Source organism: Papio anubis, chromosome 9 (genome assembly GCF_008728515.1).
Source record: "Papio anubis isolate 15944 chromosome 9, Panubis1.0, whole genome shotgun sequence".
In the NCBI taxonomy this organism is placed as follows: Eukaryota; Metazoa; Chordata; class Mammalia; order Primates; family Cercopithecidae; genus Papio; species Papio anubis.
The window spans coordinates 60,110,218-60,134,963 of NC_044984.1; positions in this window are offsets into that span (position 1 = coordinate 60,110,218).

The window sequence follows — 24,746 nt, forward strand, 5'->3', positions numbered from 1 at the left end:
CCTATGTGTGACAATTTACTTTTCTCTTTCTGCTTTCAATATTCCCTTTTTGTCTTTAACTTTTGACAATTTGACTATGATGTATAGTGGTGTGAGTCTCTTTGGGATCTTACTTGGTGTGCTTTCAGCTTCCTAAATGTGGTTTCCTAATTCTTTCTCCAGACTTGGGAAGTTTTCTGCCATTATTTCTTTGATTATATTTTCTGTCCTTTCCTCTCTTTCTGTTCCTCCTGGCAAGTCAATACCATGTAAGTTGTTCCATATGATGGTGTCACATAAGTCTCTTAAGTTATATTCATGTTTATTCCATTCTTTTTTCTCCTCAGAAAGGGTGATTTCTAGAATTATGTCTTAAAATAAAGGATCCTTTCTTCTGCTTGATCTAGACTATTGTCGGACTCCTCTGCCAACTTTTGCAGTTTAGTTACAGCATTCTTCAGATCTATTGTTTTATTTTGGTCTATTTTATACCTTGTTTTTGTTGAAGTTCTCAGCTTATTCTTGCATTGCTGTCTTGACCTCCATTACTATCTTTATGACTCTTATCTTTAATTTTCTGTTAGTTAAATCACAAAATTTCATTTAATTTGAGTCAGTTTCTGGAGGTTTATTTTATTCTGTTGTTTGGAATATATTCCCCCATTTCTTCATTTTTCTTGACTCTTTGTGCTACTTTCTGTACATTAAATAAGATGACTACCTCTCTCCATCTTGTTAGACTGCCCTTGTGCAGAAGGTTTTCACCAATCTATGCAGCCAAATATCTTTTTTTTTTCTTTTTTGAGATGGAGTCTCGCTCTGTCACCAGGCTGGAGTGCAGTGGTGCAATCTCGGCTCACTGCAACCTCAGCCTCCTGGATTCTCCTGCCTCAGCCTCCCGATAGCTGGGACTACAGGTGCATGCCACCACACCTAGCTAATTAGCTAATTTTTGTACTTTTTTTTTAGTAGAAACAGGATTTCACCATGTTGGCCAGGGTGGTCTCGATCTCTTGACCTCATGATCTGCCCACCTCAGCCTCCCAAAGTGCTGGGATTATAGGCGTGAGCCACCATACCTGGCTGCAGCCAAATATTTTTAAGGTGCCTCTCAGATCTGTGTTTGTCCAGGATGCTATCTCTGTTTTTGGTGACTTCTAGAGCTCAGGATATGCCAAGTCTTCAGTACCCTGAGACTGGTATGACAGAAGTCAGGCTTTTTAGATGTAGCTGAAAAGGTTGGAGTGTTGGGTGTGTCTTCCAGTTCTTTCTATCTTCATGGTGGGGCTGGGTGAAGGTGTTTCTCTCTCTGCATTAAGCTGGGAAAAGGATCTGTGGTAAATGCTGTACTCACAATTCAGGCTGCACCTTATGATCCTGGAGGGGTTGCTGCTAGGAGTGTGCCTGTTATACATCTATGTGTTTGATTTCTATAATCTCGAGTCACTCAAAATTACAAAGCACTCTCAACTTCCATGGCTAGGTTGTTAAGCAGATAGTCTCTGAGATGGGAGCTATGGGAGTTGTGAGATTTGGGGCATGGTTGAACTCTTTCTAAGAAGAAAATACAGGCACAGATTTATCTCTCGGGTGAGCCAGGGGAGGTCTTGTGAAATATCAAGCTCTGACTCTGGCTACTAAAGGGTTGTTGTTTGTTTGATCCATTAGCTCCCTGATGCATGTTCACTGGAGACCTGTTGGCCAAGTAGCCACTTTGAATGTGTGTTACACATTTATTCCAGAGAGAAAGTTGGAGCTGCATATTCCAGACCTTTTTCTGCACTGTTCCAAAGGGATATAACCCCTAAAATGGTTGGACACCTGTTTAAAACCATTTGTTTGTTCTGTGATCAACGGAGACTTGCATATGCTTAATCCCTTCTGTTCCCATATTTATTAGGTTTAAGAAGGAATCTTTCAGGAGGTAGCATTAACAATTGGGGCTTTTGATGTGTGTCTTAAATCTCTTCTGGAGAGAAACAAGGGGTTGCATTTTATTTATTTGTTTTTGTTTTTTTTAATTTTTATTTTTTTGAGATGGAGTCTTGCTCTGTTGCCTAGGCTGGAGGGCAGTGGTGCAATCTAGGCTCACTGCAACCTCTGCCTCCGTGGTTCAAGCGATTCTCCTGCCTCAGCCTCCCGAGTAGCTGGGATTACAGGCATGTGCCACCACGCCTGGCTAGATTTTGTAATTTTAGTAGAGATGGGATTTCACCATGTTGGTCAGGCTCGTCTCAAACTCCTGACCTCAGGTGATCCGCCCACTTCAGCCTCCCAAAGTGCTGGGATAACAGACATGAGACACTGCACAGGACAGAGTTTTATTCATTTTTTAAATTTTTATTTATTACTTATTATTTATTTTTTGAGACAGGGTGTCACTCTCACCCGGGCTGGAGTGCAGTGATATGATCTCAACTCACTGCAACCTCTGCCTCCCAGATTCAAGCAATTCTCCTGCCTTAGCCTCCAGAGCAGCTGGCACTACAGGCATGCACCACCATGCGTGGCTAATTTTTATATTTTTGGTAGAGACGAAGTTTCACTATGTTGGCCAGGGTGGTCTCAAACTCCTGACCTCAAGTGATCCACCCGCTTCGGCCTCCCAAAGTGCTGGGATTACAGCCATGAGCCACTGCACCTGACCCGGGTTGAGTTTTTAAAGCCCTTTCTCTGTACCACTCTAGGGGGATGAAGACCCTGGAAGTGACTGTACTCGCATTTTAAAATGTGACCTTTTTCCTGCAGTCTGGAGAGATGCGTATGCCAGTCTCTTCTTTCAGTTATGAGATTTAGGATGCCATTTCTTAGGTGGATATTATAAAAGTTAGGGATCTCAGTGTGAGTGCAAATGTTTTCCCAGGCTGGCAGCAGGTTAATAACTGACTATCCATTTAACTCCCCAGTACAAGTTAGAAGTCAGACCACCAAGCAGCCTCTGGAGGGGTGTTTCATAAACCCCTTCCAGAGGGAAATGACTGTGTTTTTAAGTCCCTTAATGGCATTATTCCCAGGGGCGTGGAATCCTTTAAAGAGCTTGCATGCCCATATAAAACGAACTTTTATTTTCCCCCCTGTGGTTTAGGAAAACACGTGTATGCCAGTCCTTCAGCTCCCTGAGCTAAGAGATTTAGAATGCAGTCCCTTAAGTGGATATTGTAAGAGTTAGGGTGCTTGCGGTGAGTGCAAACTCCTCCCAGATTGGTGGTGGGTGAAAAATTGACTGTCTAAGGCTGGAATTGGTGGCTCACGCCTGTAATCCCAGCACTTTGAGAGGCCAAGGCTGGAGGATTGCTTGAGCCCAAGAGTTCAAGGCCAGCCTGGGCAACATAGCAAGACCTCCTCATCTCTACTGAAAATTAAAAAAAATTAGCAGTATGGTAGTGTGTGCCTATGGTCCCAGCTACTTGAGAAGCCAAAGCAGGGGAATTGGGTGAGCCCAGAAAGTTGAGGCTGCAGTGGGCCCAGACTGTACCACTGAACTCCAGCTTGGGTGACAGAGAAAGAACCTGTCTCAAAAAAAAGAAAAAAATTGACTGTCTGTTTAACTCCCTGATGCAAGTTAGTTAGAAGCCAGGTCACCATATAACCACTAAAGAAATGTTTTTTATACCCTTCTAGCCTGAAACAGAGGGCTATGGTTTGTTTTTTTGTTTTGAGATGGAGTCTCGCTCTGTTGCCCAGGCTGGAGGGCAGTGGTGTTATCTCGGCTCACAGCAACCTCCGCCTCCCGGGTTCAAGAGTTTCTTCTGCCTCAGCCTCCTGAGTAGCTGGGACTATAGGCATGCACCACCATGCCCGGCCAACTTTTATATTTTTAGTAGAGACAGGGTTTCACCATGTTGGTCAGGCAGGTCTCAAACTCTTGACCTCAAGTGATCCACCTGCCTCAGCCTCCCAAATTACTGGGATTGCAGGCGTGAGCCACTGTGCCTGGTGAGGGCTATGGTTTTTTAAGCTCCTACTCTGCACTGCTCCCAGAAGGATGTAGTCCTTGGAAGAGCACTACACTTATAAAACCACCACTTTTTTCATGTAGTCTAGAGGGAACTAGCATGTGTCTAACCCTCTCCACTCCCATAGTTGGTGAATTGAGTGAAACTGTGGGTAAACAGTGTTACAGCCCTACCTGTGAGGTCCAGATCCTCCTTTCCTCAGAGGGAAACTGGTTGTTTGAGATTTCTTTCTCAATTTATGGAGCAGAGCCCGGCTGGTGTAGGGTTCATGCCTAAGTGTGCCTCGGCTTTTCCTACCCCTTCAGTGTGGATGTTTCCTTAGTTGTGTGGTGGGTGGGAGTCTCTCAGTTGATCTCTGATTTTCTCTCAGAGGGAATTTATCTGCGAATGGATGTTTATTAGATGCATCTAAGGAGAGTCAGGAGCTTCTATTGCACCATGTTGGTGGCGTCACTCCTGATTCAGGATTTTCAGCCCACACAATATTGTTCTCTGTGCTATCAAAAATGTTGTATTTGCAGCACAACAGTGCTCTACTGTTATCTGTGGGAATTTCTTTCAACTCCCAGCCACCCGTTTCTGCAAATGCTGTAATTCCTTGATCCCACCAGACCTCAAAGGAAGGTTTTCAGACAAAAGCCAGAATTTATATTTCGTCCTTAAATTATCTTTTAACCGTTTTCTGACTAAAATGTTGAAGGGTTGCAGTGATCCACTCATGCTTACAGAGCGTCAACATAATTCAGGGTTATGTGAACAAAAGCAATGAAAATTGTGTCAGGACTTCCACCTGCCCAACAGCAATTGGAAGATGTCATTGATTATACAATTTCAGAGACGTTAAAATGGGAAAGAGGAAGCACATCCTAGAATTGATGATATAGCCTTTATTCAATTTCCACTGTATACAGAGATGATATAGTTTAGGTGTGTGTTTCTTTCCAAATCTCATTGAAACCTAATCCCCAATGTTGGAGGTAGGGCCTAGTGGGAGGTTACTGGATCATGGGGCAGATCCCTCATGAATGGTTCAGCACCATCCCTCTTGGTGCTATCCTCGTGACAGTAAGTGAGTTCCTGTGAGATCTAGCCATTTAAAAGTGTGTGGCACCTCCCCCTCTCTCCCTTGCTCCTGCTCTGGCCATGTGATGTTCTTGTTCCCCCTTTACCTTCCGCCATGATTGTAAGTTTCCTAAGGCCTCACCAGAAGCCAAGCAGATGCCAGCAAGATGCTTCCTGTACAGCCTATAAAACCATGAGCAAATTACACCTCTTTTCTTCATGAATTATCCAGTCTCAGGTATTTCTTTATGGCAATATGAGAATGGCCCAATACAAGAAAATAGTGGGAATGAGGTAGAGGGCTAGGGATTAAGGTTGGGGTTATTCCAAGCCTGAGTGTTAGTGTCTTCTCAAGATTACCCACACAGTGCTCTGCAAAGACTCAGGCAGTGTTTGTAGGCAGATCTCAATGTTTTTAAGGGATGTGCTGGACCATTTAAAGGTCTTCAGCAGCTGTCTCATGCAACACGAGCCTGTGTTTAAATTAGCATCCAGTTTTCATTTTATTTCAATCCATTTCTAATTTATAATAATTCATTCTTACCAAAATTAACCTACCTTAAGATAAATCAGGTTCCTTTGTTTGTCTCCCAACTCCAGAGTTTGAACACATTAGATAGTATTAGGAGTCTTCTGCTAACGCAAAAGGGAATCTAAGCCACTTACCTGAAAATAGATATGTGAGAACCTGCCTCTACCTTTATATTGAAGCAAGACCAATTTGTTGATTTCATTGACATTCTTATACATTGCAGACATGATTTAGTTAATTATTTATACAGGAATGCAAAATGAAACCCAAAGTCAGCAACGGCAGTATGTTTTATGGATTAAAACAAGGAAAAAAAAAAACTTCCCAAATTGGACAACTTCATTTAGGGCAGAGGAAAGGGAAGGGCATAAGAAAAGAAGGGAGGAGAAAGACTGTGAAGTGAGGAGTCATCTCCAAATAGGTAAAATATTTCCATGTTTTCCAAGCACACATTCTATTTAGAGTTGGCAAGACAGTTTTGTTCAAAAACAGACCCTTAAGACATCTGCAAATAGGAAAGAATTTAATAAAAGTATCAAATATTTGTCTGTATTTTTGCGATACTTAACACTTCCTTCACATGTAAACATTTTATCTACAGTCTTATTATACAGTAATTCTTAAATCATACAAGCTAGTCTCTAGCCCTGCCCATGTTCAAATTCTCACAAATCTTGTCTTAATGAAACATAAAGTAGTGGGTAGGTGGGAGAGAGGGGTACATATTGCAAACAGGCTCTGGGTGTTGGCCAAGCCACTTAGCCTGAGGGGGTAAAAAGCTAAGGACACATGCAACATGAGGGCGATGAAATAAGGATCTCTGATTGATTGCAGGGACCAGCAGTTGTGCCACTGCTTGAAACCCCAATTTCCTCCAACTCCCTTTCCATCCACAACAAGATCTCAAGTGACTCCTGAACTGTACTGAGGGCAGTTGTTGCAGCTGCTGTAATTCGCTCTCTCCCTATCTCTGTCTCAGCAATGTGGGAGCTTTCCTGTCTTTAAACTTGCTATGCACACACGGACGCATGCATGCTTGTGTACACGCACATGCAACACACACAGTGGCTGATGTTCACTGAGCTCTTCTGGGTTTCCTCTGCTCCAGGGTGGCGTTCCCCTTCTCTGCCTATCTCCCGCTTCTGTGCCAGGGTTAAGGCTTCCCTTGCCTCTCCAGGGGAAATTATCTTTCCAACAGCCAGACACTTCCCCAAATTCAGTCCTTCCTTCTCTGGGGGGCTCAATACATTGTTAATGGTTATAAAATCATATCGTCTTAATTTTTTTAAAGAGACAGTATAGGCAGGACCGACAAGGTGAGGGCCAAGGAATAGGCAGCCGTTACTCCTTTACCATGCTTAAATTCCCTGTGTAGGTATGTGACCCTAGGCCTTATAATCAGTAACACATAATGTTGACCCCCTTGATTTCTCTATCCATGCAATGACAGTCTGTGCATCCTGCCAGCCAGAGGGTTATAAAGAGTAACTACCCAGCATGCTTAGCTTTGTTCCAATCTGTCAGCAATCGTTTCAGGATAGGATGAGGTACTATGCCAGATACCCATAGGTTCAGAATCCTGAAGCCTACATTTCAGTGAAGCAATGTAGCTGCCGGTTTACATGTTTGTATACATTGAAAGCATGCCTGTTAAAAAAAACCTCATTAGCTTGAGCTGCTGTTCGTTGCCTTTAGTGTTTTCTGTTTGTGAGGTTCATGAGAAGCTGGGAGAGGGCACACATTTCTGGTTTATGTGGATTCCCATTCTAAATTTAAACTGAAACACAGATAAAACTGGATTTCACTTGATTTCCACCTTAAGCCGTAATTCATCCCAGGTTTATTTGAAATTTTCCCTTATCTAGTGTAGGACTTGGGGCAGGTTCATGGAGAGGTTCATGAGCCTCAGCAAAAACTTCTCAGCAAACTTGAACTGAATTTGAGGTTTTGATTCAGAAGTCTGAAGTTTTCATTTGGAGCTTTGGACAATCTTCTGCTATCTCTGGTCACAATCTGAAATCCCATCAGACTCACTTCAGACCATATGGAATAAGGATAGAGACCTCTATGACTCTTATTCATTTGCCACACATTTATTCCAATGTTTCTATATCCTCAGCAGGCCTCGCTAGGCTTCTACAGAGAATATTTTCTTTTCCTTTTTCTTAAAAAAAAAAAAAAAAAAAAAAAAGACAGGTATTAGTCTCCGTGGGTGCTAGAAAATGAACCGGTCAAAAATACTATCAATTTCTTGACACTCCATTACATGTGTGGAGGGATTGTTTCCAATGTGTTTGCTTTTCCTACCCTCAACAGATGCTCGTTGCTTTTGAATCTAATAATCACTCCCAATTGTATAATGTATTAAGATTTTGAATTATTATTTATAATTATCTTGGTAACTTTTCAAGAAGGTTCAGTGATATGATTTTAACTTTAAATGTTGCAACAAAAATCTAAGTCCTTTGAAATACTTCTCTTAAACTGTGTGCAAATTTGTAATAAATAAGACAATATAAAATTGTATATTTTTTAAGTCTGGGATTTATACCAATGAGTTTCCCGATGCTAGTTATTGTCCCTATGTGAGAATCTATTTCCATTACAAGTTCTCATTTATACTTAAATTACTTTTTTTACAGTGAACTATATTTTGTTACTGCTTTCAGTATAGGTAATAGTAGATCATAAGATGAAATGGAGCAAACCCACATAAAGAAGTTTTTATTAGTTTTGACAATTGGGAGAAATTCTTATTTCCTTTGATGAGTAATGCCAGTGAAGGCTTTTTCTCAGTTATAGGGCCTTGACGGACATCTGGCTGCAAAGTATTGGATTTTTTCCTCAGAATAGTGCTTTATAGTTGATTTCCAAGTTATTTCTCAAATCCTCAGGAAACAGATTAGCTTTGCAGCACAGCCTTATTTATTCAAACATATTAGAAATCAAAGTGAGTTTGAACTGGTTAAATGAATTGAAGACTATTTGTAAAGAAACACATCTGGATCCCTTTTCAGGCTATATGGTCATTGAAACATGGCTAACAAAGTTTCTAAGCCAAATCCTTTGAAGGAAACTCATGAATTGAAAAGGAATTTGAGAATAAATTATAATTAACAAGTCTGTTGTTTCCAATGAAAACTGTTCCCTTAAGAGTTCACGCCTGTAATCCCAGCACTTTGGGAGGCCGAGGTGGGCAGATCACGAGGTCATGAGATCGAGACCATCCTGGCTAACACAGTGAAACCCTGTCTCTACTAAAAATACAGAAAATTAGCTGGGCCTTGTGGCAAGCGCCTGAGTCCTAGTCTAGTTTTTACTATTAACTTTCTGGGTGCACTTTGTGTTCCTAGGGAATGTCGCAGTCCAGCTTTGGAATCAGTGAGGTTTGTGAGCAACCGAAGGCACTGCCCCACCCCTAGACTGCTACCTCACTGGCTAGTTCAGGTATCACTGCTGGCTACATTTTCTATTTTCTCTTCCATTACCACCACATCCCAGGCAAATAAATAACCCCACACACACATCACCCTCATGTTCTCTGGTCCTCAATAGGCTAATTTCCTCCAACCCAAGATCGCCATCAAGCTTAAAACCTCTTCGATTTGTCTTTATTCCTCTTCCCCAGGGTTCAATCACAGACCACACACACAGAAAAAATCCAGCCAATGATTTCACAACAATCTCACTAACTTATCTTTGTGCCTCTCTGTTTCCTTGGTCAGAATGTGTCCTCAGCAACTGATCTTTTGACACCTGCCCTAGCCACAGCCTCCGAGGCACCTCTTCACCTCTAACCATCCTCCTGTCAATCCATCCCTCAGAAGACTGAGAAATTATTTCTCTGCTCAAAAACCTCCCATGACCCCTATTGCCTGAGTGCAGACCTCCTGGCCCAGCCTTTGAGAGCCTTCACATTTGATTCCAGTTCTTTCCAAGGTGAGCTCCAGATTTTTCTCTGGGTGTACCTTGCACTTGAGCAAAGCAGACGATTTGCTGTTCCCCAAATACACTGTAACCTTAAAACCTTTTAACATATTCTCATGCCATTCCGTGAGACTGGAATGCCTTTCCCCCATTTTCTTCTCAAATTCCTTTCAGCTCTCAGAGTCCAAAACAAATATCCCACTCCAAGGTGGGTGGGGGTGTATAATGACTTACAGGCATATTTTACAGGAAAGCACTAGCCATATTTATAAATAGGTGATTACTGAGTGCCTTTATAAAGGTGTATATCACATGTGCATATGCTCACAAGACACTTTACAGTTAACAAAGAACTTTCACCCGTATTATCTCATTTAATTTTATGCCAAACCCATGATATGGACAATATCAACGGTTGACAAATGAAGAAGCTAAATCTGGGAAAGTTACAAGGATTGCCCAAGGTCACTCAGCTAAAAAGTGACAGAAGCAGAATTCACACCCAGGTCTGGTAATAACAACTCCAGGACACTTTCAACCATGTCACAATTCTAATGGGACAGTGTCACAGATGAAATAACACGGATGAAATACTTTCCACAGCAGATGGGAAAAGACGCCAGGCCACAGAGGGTCATGGGAGTTTTCTGAGTAGAGCAGTGATATGATCAAAGTGCTGGTGTAGGAAGATTGATCTGGTGGTGCTGCAGGGCAGGGGCAGGGAAGCCCTGCTGGAAACCAGCTCCAGTGCCTCTAAACTCCTGTGACTCTTTGCTTACACTCCCCAGGAAACATTTATCTGGTGCTGCAAATTGGTTATTTATTTGTTTATTTACTCCTTTCTTACTAACACTCTTTCTGATTTACAGCAGAAAGAATTTAAGGTGGCTTTAAACTGCCTTACATTTCACAACTATATTAATATAATTAAATCTTTTCTCCTTTATTTGATTTTAAGCCTTGAGCATAAAGTATACGTAACTCACATCTTCATAATCAGATGTTTGACATGGGGCCATGTTAATAGTGATGTCCAAAATCCAATGAATGAATGAATGGCCTCTGAGAGGTTTCTGCTAAAGATAGGATGCGGAAGCAGATACGGTTACATAAATTACAGTATTTGATACTTCAAAATAATGTGCAGCCGTTAGTTAAATGAAGCAGATCTAGTATGATTCCTTATTGAAAAGGTGAGGAGACGGCGATATACTGTTGTGAGTCATAAGATACACACATGGATCTGAAAAAAATCGTGTGCATATGTGTATGTGTGTGGTGCACAATTTCATAAATTCACCAATTACATAAAATTATTAACACTGGTTGCCTCTGGGAAAAGTACTTGAATTATGGGAAGAGTCATGTAGACTTTTAGGTTACAGATTGTATCCAGAGGTTATATAATTCTGTATAGTTTTGTGCACACTAGAAAACACATTTTACAATGAGTTTGTATGACTTTTGTGTGCACAGAGAATTTGGTAATGTAAACCATATATAACCAAGGGCTAAAACTACAGTTTCATGTTGTCTTGTTGCGGCCAGTCAAGGTTTAAAAGTGCCTTGTAGTATAATGTCTCTCATGTGTCACATATCTTTGAAATCACCTTTGCGAAATTATGACAGTAAGAGAAATCTGACATGGCTGACTCCATCTTGCTTCTAGCCTCACCTCCTGGCTGTCTTCCGTCATTCCTGAGTGTGGGCCAAGCTAACTTTGGGAGAAATTCAGTTTATAGTTTAAATGATAATAGTCCTTCCCCCAAAGTACACTGCCCTTGTAAAACTAATGAAAGGCCACCAAGATAAGAGGATAAGAAGGGCCTGAATTCTACTAATATGTAGGTGTAGTTAAATAATTACCAGCCATTATTCCAGAGGCCACAAGATTTGCAACTTCCCCAATTACTCCTGTGGATAACATCACTATTTGTAGAACCTACGATTGGCCTTTTGAGACGTCTTTTCAGGTTTTTGCATTTCTGATGGCAGATGGCTCCACTCAAACTTGACAGCCGGCCTTGTGACCCCCACCCAGGAACCGATTCAGTTCAAGAGGACAGCTTCCCTATGATTTCATCTCCAACCCAATCAGCATTTCCCCACTCCCAGGTCCCCTACCTTCCAAATTATCCTTGAAAAACTCTAGTCTCCAAATTTTCAAGGAGTCTGATTTGAGTAATAATAAAACTCCAGTCTCTTTTTAGCTGACTCTGAGTGAATCACTCTTTCTCTGTTGCAACTCCCTTGTCTTAATAAATGGATTCTGTCTGGGCAGCAAGCAAAATGAACCACTGGGTGGTTACATCTTCATTAGCTTAGTCCTGGAGATTCTTTTCAGCTTGTAACCAAGATCTACCTTTCAGTCTAACGTCCTTCCTCATGTTACCTGCTCTACAGATAGCCACAAAAGGTACCCCATACATGGGCTCCTGGCTCCTTTCTGTCTTTTTTTTTTTCCCAGGAATTTTGATTGTACACACTGGGCCCCTCCTGGTTTGATCTCCTTCTGCTTGGGACTAGCTACTTGGATCCAGCTCAGCTGCCAGAAATAGCCTCCTCTGGTAAAGTTCTGCAATGTTTATTGACATTTTGGGCACAGGTCCTTCAGACTTTAGTTACATGTGTTAAACCACCTTAGATCTGTCCTTTTTCTTTCAGTAGAAAAAAATATGCCATCACATCTAATTCATTCCACGCTCCACCTCTCTACCATTGCCACTCCCAGAACGACAGCCACTATTTTTCAGAAAGAAATTATTTTTTGTGTATTTATTTTGTGAGGGGGGTGATGCTCACCATGTTGCCCAGGCTGGTCTTGAACTCCTGACCTCCAGTAATCCTCCTACCTCAGCCTTTCAAGTAGCTGGGATTACAGGCACGAGCCATCATGCCCAGTGGAGGGAAATTATTTTTCTTATAAATTTAATTGTGCTTTCTAACAATGAGAAAGTATAAGATCAGGTGGTAACAACTTAATTTTAACAGTAAAAATCGAAATGGTAGTTAAAACTAGGATTTCCTTCATTAGTCATTGATCTTTCTTTTCCTTGCATTTGAGTGTTTTTGTTTTGAAAAGTATAGTTTTTCTCTTAAACCATTCCTACTTATTCACCCACCACAGAATACCTTCCTTAAATTTCATTAAATCTCACTGATGTTCAATTCTTGTAACATGCTAATGATGATCAAAATAGTCTGGCCTTATCTGAGAACTGTGTGTAATTTTGTCCTGTATGACCAGGTGAACCGCATCATAAACACTGAGGCTATTGAATACATCTTTAGAGATCTGAGGAAGCTGTAGCTCACAGACACCCTCTACCATTACTGTTACCATTTTTTCTACTTTCCTCAACTTCTTACTGAGCAGGATGGAAGCTCAGGGGCACTGTAGTTCTCCCAGTCAAGTCTGAAATTAAGATCGCTTTTCCAAAGAAATATCACGTGCTCTACCATCCCCACTCCTCACATACCTGCCCCAGGTTGTATCATACCTGCCATGCTCCTGATCACACCTGAGATGTGTAGAGCTAAACTGTGGGCACTAGGCAAAGCTTTTACAACAGATCCTCTAGAAAAATTCAGAACAGATTTGTGGAGTTTACAGTGAATTGTACTCGTGCTACTTTGCTACTTTGATTTCACCAAGAATCCACTTTCCAGGCAAATTTATTCTCTCTTACCTCTCTGCCCTGAAAATTGAATCAAGTCACGGGTTTAATATTTTGCAGTAGCAGATTCCTTGAGAACCTGATGAAAACCATGGGAACTCCTCTTCCTGAAAAATGCACTTCTGTTCATGCACGTGAAAATGAACAACTTCAAGGCAATTATTTGTCTCTCCCAAGGCTCCTCCCCTAAAGGTTCTTTCTTAGGTCCTAGGTTAAGAACCCTTAAATAAAGGAAAGAAATTGATCTTCTAGAGAAAAGTGTAAGGTAAAAAGATTCAAAATGGAGTCCATAGATGATTCTCACAGGATAGAGGATGAGGCAAGAGATGGTGGCATTTAGGGAAACAGTAAAAGAGGTGGTAAAATAGAGAATCATAAGCATATGAGTGAGGCTGGGATCTATCCTATATCAACCTTGGACAAGTTACTTAACCTCCCCTAAACATCATTGTCCCTAGTTACATAATGGGGATAGTTAGAGTTTATTGGGGATGGTTAGTGAGTGAGGTAATTATGAAGTGCTTCTTACAATGCCTGCACAAATTCTACCTATTAACGTTTCAGGCACTGAAAGGATTATTTATACTGTAATGTGAATTAAAATACTAAGCCTGAGCAACAGGGTGGAGACCCCATCTCTGCAAAGAAAAAAAATTTCTTTTGAAACTGGGTCTCATTCTGTCCCCTAGTCTGGAATGCAGTGGCACAATCTTGGCTCACTGCAACCTCTGTTTCTCAGGCTCAAGCGATCCTTCCACCTCAGCCTCCCGAGTAGCTGGGACCACATTCACACACCACCAAGCCTGGTGAACTTTTTGTATTTTTGGCAGAGACAGGGTTTCACCACGTTGCTAAGGCTAGTCTCGAACTCCTGAGCTCAAGAGATCCACCCACCTCTGCATCCCAAAGTGCTGGGATTACAGGCATGAGCCAACACATCCAGCCTCTGCAAAGAAACCTTTTAAATATTAGCCAGGCATGGTGGCGTATGCCTGTAGTCATGCCTCAGCTACTTGGGAAGCTGAGGTAGGAGGATCTCTTGAGCCCAGGAGGTCGAAGCTACAGTGAGCTGCATTTGCAGTGTACACTCCAGCCTGGGCGACAGAGTGAGACCCTGTCAAAAAAAAAAAAAGGAAGGAAGGAGGAAGGAAGGAAGAAAGAAAGAAAGAGAAGAAAGAAAGAAAGAAATGCTAGCTCATTGAAAGCAATTTGCACTTTGAACTCCCTTTCACTGTAGGAAGTCGTCTCTGTCAGTCCTTGGTGAAAAGGTGGATGGGCACAAGGCAAAAGAAAAAGACACCTTTGTACTCTTAAACTTGCATCTCTGAAACAGCTAAGTTAGACCGCATGAAGATTAATATTGAAGGTCAAGGGAGAAGGACTGCAGCAGAGATTTCAGAGTAAGGAAGCAAGCACATCTGGTCCTGGGTCTCAAGCCGTCTGTATTCTCCCAGCTTTATTTGAACTCAATGATTAAAATACATATGTGGCCAGCCACAGGCATGGTGTTCGGTCATCCGGAAGAAAGGTCCTGTAGCTCAGCCCACAAACCTAAACTGAGCAAAGATGTCAACTTCATGAGTTAAAAAATATTGCTCAAATGGCAAGCATGCTGACAGTACATCTAGAGCAAAGGAGCATCGCTATGCTGTAAACATTGTTGCTGTAGTGCAGAGGCATTAATAACCAAGTAGGACAAACGTTAAGCTGATCTGTGAGGTGACCAGAATCGTGAGGTCTTTGGGTACTGATGGTAAGGATGCTTCATGATTTGGCCATGTAATACATCGTCCTGACCACTGCTTTTGATAGAATTTCATTATTGTGATAAATAATGTGGTTAAAAGAGCCAAGCATGGCTTTCTCACTCACCTTGCTCTATTTTCATTCTACTGCAACTTCCATGGTCTAAGGGAGGCTTCTTGTCTACCATATTAACTCTCCATGGAAAGTATGTAGCACCTTTAAAATGATGACTTACTGATGTTTGAGGAGATTTAAGCTTTTATTTATTAATTTCTATACCAGTATTCCCAAATGCTTGAAGTATATATAAAGATTTTATTTCATATTCTATTAAAACAGATGTGTTACACTTCTTCTAGTTTAATCATTCAGGTGCACATAATCTTAAAACATTGAAAGTAAGACATCTGTATATGTGCTTGTTGTTTGTTAGTGTATATATATGTTACAAACATATCAAGCTGTCTGATGAAAATTTATGTTTCTGGATTTCATTTTATTTCTAGGAATGAAATCTGAAACAGCTCTGAGATTATTTAAGTAGATTACTTAAAGCATAACATTGATTGTGCAACTTGTTTTGTTTTTTAAATATTTAAAGGCCCGTGAGTTGTTCGACCCTGCAAACGAGATGTTGGTTTCTAACTTGGTCTGATCTTCATTAACAACTATTCCTTTTTTATAAACGGAAGGGATAGAGAGGCAAAGCAGTCTGACTTCTTCCAAATCGTATGCTTCTCACTCCAATTTCTCTCTCTCTCTCTCTCTCTTTGGTATGGTAGCCAGTTAACGTTTTAATGGGATTTGTTAACTGTCGGTTAAGAGGGCAATTACATTTTGGAATGTTCACTTTATGAAGAATTCCAGGGATTTGTAGGACAGTCTGTGATAAGCGACAATGTTTATTCTAAGGGAATGCTAAAGGAGCCTCAGTTCCTTGGTGCGTATTTCACATTTTGTTTTGTTGTTTTGATTAATTGAAAACTCTTACAGGTCAAGCAGGCTTTTCAAAAAATGAAAGGTCTCATTCCAGGGAGAGGCCCATTGTATTTGTGAATGAATGAAAAGTTTATTGCAGAAAAGGGTAGAGTGTATTTCAATCACTGTTAATTTAAGTGGAGCTAATAAGCTAAGAAGTAAAACATTATTAAATTCCCAGGTGTGTTTTACAGGATATGCCAATATCTTGAATATCTTTTTCTTGGTAATTCCAAAGGTTGGAGGTTTTGTTTATTTGTTTGTTTTTATTAAATATTTCACTATATAAACTTTTTCCTAGAAAAGCTTTCATAGTCATAGAGTTTCAAAATATTAATCAATTTAGCAAAAGATCTGCTCAAACTTTGAACATCCACATTTAGTTCAGTAAAATAGTCACATTTTATGCAATTCTTTCTCAGGTGAATAATTTTACTTTTACTAGATATATAATTTAGGTAAAATCATAAAGTTCAGAGGAGTGAAATTGCAAAAATTAAGAACTGATTTGCTGTAGTGTGTGATAAACCTCTTCTTTGTTTCCATTATTTTTAGTTTGGTTTGGTTTTCCAAGAATTTGCACCCTTAATTTTGGAATTCATTATTTCAAACTTCAATAATACTGAAAAGGAAAACTCAAACTATGGAATCTTTTATAGTTTTAGTGTGATCATTCCCTTTTACCTAAAAAAGGGCAAGAATTTGCCCCTAACTCAGCTAAGTTTATGAAAAAGCTTGAAAAAATGGCAAATGTTTTATATAGTCAGAGATATCCACAGTGGCATGACCTTTCCTGCCTTCAAGTTTTATTATTTGAAATGTTCATGCCACTCCTCTGGAAATGCTAACCTTACTTGTCTAAGACTCTTTTCATTTATTTTTTTTAGGCAAAAGGAGGGAAGTAATTTGCAAGGAGTTTAGCGTTGTGATAATGTACAGGGGTTCATGCTTTAGTGCGAGTTCAGAAATGAATTACAAATAAAGGAAGTTTAGTTTTCTCATCTGTAGAAATGGAGAGGAAGTTCATGGTTTATGAAAGGGAGAAGCAATAATGTGTTTACCTTGTAAGACAGTGAACTGCAGCAGGGAATGAAAATATATACGTATGAAAAGGTTAAGACAGTTGTAGTAGAACAACTTAAACAACAAATTTCATAAAGATGAAATGTAAGAGAACATTGAACATTCTCCCTCTTGGTATTTGGTTCTTAAGTAAATTCTAAGACATTGTTCTCATAGGCTTTGTGTTTCATTCTTGTCTCTTTTGCTGATACTAAATGATCAAAAATAAATGTTTGGATGGATTTTGCCTATTCACAATCTCTTGGTTGCTCTCAGGATTTAGGAAAGATAAAGTGTGTGGTGTGACAAACACACACCACAAGTCCTTATATTTTCAAAAATAACACTGAGATTCAAATGTTGTTCCTCTGCTTTTTTATCTGAAACTATGGATTATACCTATTTCCAAAAGATGTTTTAAACTAGATAAGAGTTTTCAACCATCACTTTCCTTTCCTGCCAGCCATATTTATCTCTTCATCTTTCAATATGGTCCTCATACGTTAATTTTGGCCTTCCTCTAGTCAAACTTACTGTCATGGCATCCAGATAGAAAGAATAATGTGGAAAAGAGGACAGTAAAGAGATGGAAAGTTCAACAGATAGGAAGGATTGGAAACAAGAGGTTAAGGCAATGCTATACTACAAAGGCATGGAAAAAGTGGAAGAATCTGGGAAGATTAATTATATCAGGCCTGTAAAACAGTTGAAATTTTTCAGAGGAGTGTTGAGAAAGGAGAAAAGTAGTCAACAAAGCAAAAAATAGAAGCTGCGGTTCACCATCAAACCAAAGGGGCTCTGTGCTTTGGGGCTATATCCAAAAGCCAGCTGTGAATTTAAAACAGGTGTGATGGACACCCCATTTACCCTGATGTGATTATTAAGCATTATATGCCTGTATCAAAATATCTCACATACTCCATAAATATATACACCTATTATATACCCACAAAAATTCAAAAATTAAAAAAAAATAAAAAGCTCAGGTGCCCCAGGGCACACTTTGCCTTACGACACTTTTTGGTTGTTTGAAAATGTGGGGCTTAACAGGATGGTGAAAGGGGGATCCTCAGGGAAGATATTTTTCTTCTTCCTAGGACTAGCAGTCTGAATTTTGGGACCACTCTGGATCCTCCTTCCAAATCATCCTAAGGCCTCTTTTTCAACTATGAGTCAAAATCTGGGGGGCCCAAGGAGATTGAGTATATCTCCTCAGTTATGGAGGTTTTGTTAAGATCTTTCTGATGCTTCCAGAATGATTCCAGAAAGCATGTTCTAAATTCAGCAGGCTGACCATATCTCCTTGTTTGTTCCAAGCAGACATAATTTGCACCCATTATCCCAGCACAATTCTTATTCTAGCATAATTAGCACATCTATCAATCAGAAATAGATGATAAATTCCAAGGTCATCCTAAAGTTTAGGCTTTGCAATCTCTAGAAGACCCAAAAATCTATCAGCGCTTTTGAGTTTGGAGGTGTAGCTAGCTCACAAGTTGGCAAAGGACATTAACTTCCTGAAGTCTCCCTGAAAGCTGGGGAGTGAAGATGACAATTGATATGCCTGGCTCTCTGTCCCCACCCAAATTTCATGTTGAATTTCAATCCCCAATGTTGGGGGAGGGACTTGGTGGGAGGTGATTGGGTCATGGAGGCGGATTTCCCCCTTGCTGTTCTCGTGATAATAAGTTCTCACGAGACTTGGTTGCTTAAAAGTGTGTAGCACTTCCCTCTTCACTCTCTCTCTCCCACTGACCATGTGAAGATATGCTTGCTTCCCATTTGCCTTCTGCCATGATTGTAAGTTTCCTGAGGCCTCCCCAGCCACGCTTCCTATACAGCCTGTGCAACAGTGAGCCAATTAAATTTCTTTTCTTTATAAATTACCCAGTCTCAGGTATTTCTTTATAGCAATGTGAGAACAGGATAATACAACAATCATTAGCTAAAATCATCCTGAGGTCTAAATATGCAGACATGACTGGCAAATCTGGCCACAGAAGGAAGGCAATAAATGTAACTCTTGGGTCAGGAATTCTCACATTTGGGGACATGCATTTTGTTTGTGGAGCTTTTAAAAACTACAATTCCTGGATTCCACCCTTAGAATTTATGACTCACTGAGTTCGGGCTGGGTCCCTGAAACCCTCCAGTATGAATACTTATGTTCACTTCTAATGGTGAATTAGTTCCTTAAGGCATGCTAAATAATGTTAAGTTTCACTAGTGTATTCATTCAACTTATCAACAGAAAAAATAATTTAAATTACAGTTGTCTTTTTGACAACTCAGGGGGTTAGGGGTACCAACCCTGCACAAGTGAAAATTTAAATATAACTTGTGATTTCCCAAATCTTAACTACTAATAGCCTACTAATGACACCTTACCAATAACAAATAGTTGATTAACACATATTTTGCATATTATATGTGTTATATACTGTATTCTTACAAGGAAGTAACCTAGAGAAAAATAGAATGTTATTAAGAAAATCATAAGGAAGAGAAAATATATTCACTTGTTCATTGAGTGGAAGTGGATCATCAAAAAGTCTTCATCCTCACTGTCCTCACATTGAGTAGGTTGAATGGGAGGAAGAAAAGGAGAGATTGGTCTTGCTGTCACAAGGGTGGCAGAAGGAGAAAAGGTAAAGGAGGTGGAAGGGAAGGCAGGAGAGGCAGGCATATGTGGTATAACTTTCACTGCAAAAAGTATGTGTATAAGTGGACATGAGCAGTTCAAACCTGGGTTGTTCAAGAGTCGATTGTACAAGTAAAAAAAACTAACAATAAAAAGCAAGCATGCTCTTCATCTTTTAGCCACTTTGGAAAAAGGCAACTCAATACAGCAATAAAACTATGGAAATCCATAATATAATATAAACTTGTAGGGGGCTTATTTTAATAGCAATTATCTCTTTCAAAACATTACTTTCATTATCATATTTGATCATCAAGCCAACTTATGATGCAGGAATTATTATAACCATTGAAAAAAATGAGGTTCAGAGAGTTTATGTCATCAGTCCAAGCTAGTAGATGGCTATTTTTTTAAACCTCAGATAAATTGTAAAAATACAGAAGAAAAACAAACAAACCAAAAAAGAATCTACTACTAAAAATAATATCTTAATGGAATACAATTGCATATTTTTTATTTCCATGTAGAACTCCATGATAAACAACCAGAAGGACCTCAGATCCAGTTTTCTTGGCTAGTTGGTATAGAATATTCTAAACATTAAGGTAAATTAAGCAAGTACTTGAGGTACAGTTTTGTAAGAATGCTTTGTTTAGTGACTTGTTACAATTCAATAACTTTATAATCAAGAAAGTCTTCAGGTTCTAATGTCAGTTTCTCCCAATGCTATTAAAATCTTCTTTCTTCTTATTAAATCTTTTAGCATGTCCCAACTCCAGGGCTCTAAGGATAACCCTTAAATAACTGAATATGATTGCTAGTAACTTGAATCTTTTCTTTACGGGTCATAATCTTAAATCCTTTCATATTTTCAATTGATGTAACTTAAATTTCGAATTCTGGTGATGCTCTTCTCTGAAATACCTCAAATTCTCATATTGAGGCCGGGCACGGTGGCTCATGCCTGTAATTCCAGCACTTTCAGAGGCCGAGGCGGCCAGATCACAAGGTCAGGAGTTCCAGACCAGCTTGACCCACATAGTGAAACCCTGTCTCTACCGAAAATACAAAAAATTAGCCAGGCATGGTGGCAGGCACCTGTAATCCCAGCTACCCGGGAGGTGGAGGCAGGAGAATCGCTTGAACCCGGGAGGCAGAGGTTGCTGTGAGCCGAGATCGAGCCATTGCACTCCATTTCAGGCAACAGTGTGAGACTCCGTCTTAAAAAAAAAAAAAGAAAGAAAAAAGAAAAAAAAAATCTGTGCCGTAGTTAGTATCTTCAGTGCTATTAATACTACACGTGCCCTCCCGCAAAACACCACTTATTTGGTGATCTTTCTGAATTTTCTTACTTCTCTTACTAGAAGACATAATTTTAGTTAAATTGGCACTCAGAAAGAGAATGATATGGTGGTATAGATAGTACTGCTTAAAGACTTCCTCTGCGTTGTAGGAAATTTTAATGAGTTTTACTATTGTACTTTATTTTTTATAGGAAAAAATATCTGATTTATCAATGTACTTATGTTGTTCTTTATAAACTGAAATTCTTTCAGTTTCTTCCTTTTTCTTTCCCAATTCTCCACCTGTCCTCCCAGTGCACCTCACCCTATAGATAAGATTCCAGTTTCTGGGAGAAGGGATAAAACCAGCTAAATTAAATTAAATTAAATCACCTTTCACCTATTTCTGCTATGATCTATAATGCCCCACTTAAGGTATTCAAGATTTTTCATTAGCTAAAATATTTTCTTGTCTAGGAAGCTTTAGTGGAAATATAAAAGATTGAGTTTCTGTTTTTCCTTTTATCAACAAAATACCTATTAATCATTTTGATTGTGTATGCACATGGCTCTATTAAAATTAGAAAGCTTAATTACATAAAATTAAGAAAAATGTACCATACCTTTTTGATAAAATAAAAAATAAATTACAATAAATTACATTTATCTTTTCTTTGCTAAATAAAATGTAGTTTTGTAAATTTTGACTACATTTGGCAACACTTAAATTAGTAAGTTTTGGCTAATTATTATATCCCTTGTATTTTCTCTTTAATAATTAATAATAATTTAAATTGTTTTTAATTAGTTGGGGCACGTGCAGTTTAAATTTTCTAATAGTCTAGGGATAGAACAACTCTTAACATATTTTTAAACATCAATAGTATCAGTTTTCAAATCTGGATGTTATTCAAGTCCACTTTATGTTAATATATTTTTCTCTGTGGGTAACAATTGCAACAGAAAAACTTTGCCCTTGTAAATAGCCAATGGAATTATCAATAATCATGTGAATAATGTTAATGAAAAGGTACAGTTAAATAAGGGAGACAATTAGTTCACACCATTTTGGTTTATTTATTTAGCAGTGAGCATTGTATAACATGTCAGTCCTGAGAAAAAGAAACAGCCATAAAGGGGCTTAACATTACTAATAAAACAATCAGTATCAAAATATTTTATGTAACAATTTGTCCGTGTTCATATAATAATCTGTCAACTCTGTGATTTGCTTATTATGTGAATTAACTCCATAATCGCTCTGAGATTTAATTCAGTGACACCGTTTAACTGCTCCTGGTTTGGGGGCTTTTACTCGATATTTTTAGGTGAGGAGCTGTCAGGCTAATCTGAGGACATTTGGAGAAAACCAACAAACTGCCACGAATTTAAAACTAGTGAGGTTTCTCGTGGTTTGGTAGAAATTTTAACACTTCTCCTCTTCTACCCTTCACCTCTTCTCCTCAAAACACTTTTTTTTTTCTTTTACAAAAACTGTAAATGCCAGCTCTAGATTTCCCTCCAATCTGGGAAAGTCCAATCTCCCTGCCTCGAGAGGTGTCTGGGCGCAATACGTTCCGACCCGAGGCAAGGGGACGTTTGCGAGGAGGGAGAAATTTAAACCCCCTTCGCTCCGCCCCACCTGGGAGCACTTTGGCGCCGCAGACTCAGGAGCCGACGCCATCTCCGGGACCGTCTTGGTGGCCCCGGTATGAGGCACCTTAGTGGAGCGGTCCAGCACTCCCCCTCCTTCAGTCCCCGGTCGTCTGCACCCGTCTCCCTGCTGCCCGAGGACCTGTCCGCGCGCTCGCTGCGCCGCCCTGGGGACGGAACCGTTTGCTTCTCCAAGGGGCAACTTTCGCGCCCCAGGCGGCGGGGACCCCGAGCCGGAGTTTTGGCCCAAAAATCCCAGAGTCCTACACCTCCTGCGCGCCCAGGCCTCGGGGGCGAAGGGCGGCTCCCCCGGCGCGCCCCGATCCCTGCCGCAACGAGGACGTAGTGGAGGGGAGGTGCACCCCGCGGGCAGCCCCTGGCGCCCCGCTCTGCGCCCGCCGGTGTGAGGACTCGTGCATGAGGTTTCTTGTACCTCCGCCTGAACTGAGACCGGGTGGGGAAAGGGGCAGATTGCTGTCTGTGACTCTGCGGGAGTTGGAGCACGAAACCCAAAAGCTGAAGCACAAACGCCAGGCTGGACACCCAACGAATATTAATGCCCTGCAGCCTCCACCCACCCGCAAACATAATATTATGTGTATGTGCTTACTGGTTAGCTTAACAGACTTGCCATCATAAATTCCTTTTTCTCTCCAGCGCCACCAGGTTTGTTGTGATTAGGATGTAGCCACTAAATTTGTTGTGATCTCCTGTTTGTGAATGGAAGTTGACTCTTTTGTAGCAGGTTGCTACTTAGGACTTTTTTTTTTTTTTTTAATTATCCCAGATTTTTCAAATCAGAAAATTCCCAAGTGACATAATCATACAAATTGGTATTTAAACAGACTCTTTTTTGAGGAATGCATTCCAAAATCTTTCAGTTCCCATCATGCAAGACAAATAAGCATAGTAATTTGGAAAGTGAAATTAATGATCAAGATAATTTTGGAAAGGAATAGAAAGGACCAACTGAGACTAATATCTATTTACTTATCAGAAACTTTATGGCTGATCCTAATTAGAAAACAAAGCAATGCCAGGCAAGTCGCATGCTTTTTAGATCTTGGTATCTTGTCTGGGCAAACATCCAGTGTTTGACACTACAGAGAACGGGACAATATTGTGCAGCAGATTTCCAGGAGTAAATAACACATCACAGGAATCTTTGAAAGAACATCACTTATTTAGTAAGTGAGTGAATATTTAAACAACTGCGTCTATTGGAAAGGGTAAGAAGGAACTGAGGGATAGACTATAAATGATACAGCTCCCCTGCCCTCATAGATCATCCAGTCTAGTGATAGGAGAGAGGAAGTAATTTTACAAATAAAAGATAGCCGGGCACGGTGGCTCATGCCTGTAATCCCAGCACTCTGGGAGGCCGAGGCAGGTGGATCACGAGGTCAGGAGATCAAGACCATCCTGGCTAACACGGTGAAAACCCGTCTCTACTAAAAATACAAAAAAATTAGCCAGGTGTGGTGGTGGGTGCCTGTAATCCCAGCTACTCGGGAGGCTGAGGCAGGAGAATGGCTTGAACCCAGGAGACGGAGGTTGTAGTGAGCCAGATAGCGCCACTGCACTCCAGCCTGGGCGACAGAGTGAGACTGTCTAAAAAAAAAGATACCAAAAGAAAGTGGTAAATCTCTCAAGGTAGGATCTCAATAAGCTCATAGGGAATTCCATGGAGGGGAGATTACTGTCAGCTGAAGGATTGTCCAATTGTAAGCTGAGTCTGGCCAAACTTCACCCTGTCTTGGGCTCCATGTAGGTGACAGAGCTCACTGAAGGGTGTTTCTCTATTAGATGTGTCTTTGATAAGAATTTAGTGTACTACCTCTTCTAGAGCCTTCAGTATGTTTCCTTCTACCAACTTTAAGTTGTCACTTTCTTCCTTAAGTTTGTTAAGCAGTCATTTTGGGGGCCAATTTCTGTAAATTGAGGCTGAGCTGAGATGACACAATCAAAGGGAGTCAAAAGTTATGAGCTAAGTATGTTTTACGTATTACTTCTTTCCAGAAAGGATCTGGGTGGTCTATGGTGGAAAACACCCCATTTAAAATGAATTGGTAAAATCAAAATAGAAAACCAGGAGAGAAAAAAAGAAAAAGGAAACTTGAAATAAGCCAACCCTAAGAGTTAACATGATTACTGAGATTGTGCTTCAGATTTGGGTCGGAGCTTCTTAGCAGCCAAGGTAAAGAGAGAAAAAAACATAAGTGACATCAATCTTGCTGTTGAAAAAAAGCA